Source organism: Limulus polyphemus, unplaced genomic scaffold (genome assembly GCF_000517525.1).
Source record: "Limulus polyphemus unplaced genomic scaffold, Limulus_polyphemus-2.1.2 Scaffold4590, whole genome shotgun sequence".
Taxonomy (NCBI): Eukaryota; Metazoa; Arthropoda; class Merostomata; order Xiphosura; family Limulidae; genus Limulus; species Limulus polyphemus.
This window is the reverse complement of record NW_013670200.1, coordinates 46034-47523: the sequence shown is the minus strand read 5'-3', so window position 1 is coordinate 47523 and position 1490 is coordinate 46034.

The following is a 1490-nucleotide window of genomic DNA, read 5'->3' as shown; positions in this document are numbered from 1 at the left end:
TCAAGGCTGAATGTTGTGTGAATTGTGATTACTGTTGGTGGATATTTATAGGTATGGGTAAGCAGGTGGTGGTATCTAGCTCGTGGGAGGCGTTAATTGGTGGAATGTTGTATTGTGGCTTGGGGGTTTTTTGCCCAGAAGCAGCAGTGTGCGTGCTGTTCCTGTCGATTGTTTGTTGATCATGGGAGTTTGCTGTAGGATTTTTATTGCTTCGTGAATTTGAAGAGTTGTGAAGTCGTTAAATCAGCGGTTTACTTTGGTGTTTTGTGCTAGGTCCTGACGTGTGAGTTTTTGGACCTAGTACAAAACACCAAAGTAAACCGCCGATTTTTTTTCACCAGAAATGTTCCCCACAGGCTCGTGAGGGGCATGTTAAAATTTTCTATATTAACATACTTTTATTTGTAAAGTTTTTATTTTGCTCCACTAAAGACTTTTGTCATTCAAGTTATAATAGTATTAATGTAATATTAACATTCAAACAATTATATTATCAGTAAATTAATGTGGCATCTAAGCTGTGATAATATAATGTATCACATAGATGGTGTCAGCCAAGATGTGATTATGTTAATATGATAGTCAGTAAGGGATTTGGTTCAAAAGTTTGTTGGAACATTAGGAGCAATATGTTATGTGGGTTTGGTAATGTCAGTCAAGGTGTGATAATACTGATGTTTTAGCACATCACTTAATCTGTCATAGTGTATATAATGTTTCAAACAACTTGTTATAATACTAACTAAGGATCAACCACTCTTGAAGGTTATCACTCATCATTCGAGTATCATGATTATAGTTCAGGTGAACTAATAATTGTTATGACTGTATAATATTGCATTATTATATGTACTAAGAATTACTTACAAAAACAAACTGTTAAACTGATATACGGGTATAATAGCATTAGTCATGATTTTTTTTCAACAAAAATTGTTTAATGTAAAGTTTAACATAAGTGTGTCTCAACAGTTAATTTTCTGAACATGGAACCCTCCCCACTCAAAGAATATCTTTCCAATTATATTAAAAAGTCTGCCTGGTATGGTATGTTAGAAACCTAAATTGTAATGTAATATTAGTTCTAGGATACCATTCAAATAAATTTCAAATAGTTGATTAATTATTTTATCTGTAGTCATGAAAACTTCAAGTTTTTCCCATAATGAGTATTTGTTTTTTGTTCAACACCACACCTTATCTACATCAGATAGATAGTGAAACCCTAATTCATAATCTAATGTTAAACACTGAATTATACAACCACTTTTAGTAGTATAAAATAAGACAGCATAAATCGGTCTATAAAGAAACTGAGCAAACTAAATAAACATGAAGTTCGAGACAATATATATATATATATATTTCAAGATGAATATTTACATCATATAACTGGTACTGTGATAATTTTCTTATGTGTAAACTGCTTATAGTTAACATTTCTAGCCAATTTTTGGATGCACGTTTTGTTGGATTTTCCAGTTTGGTTT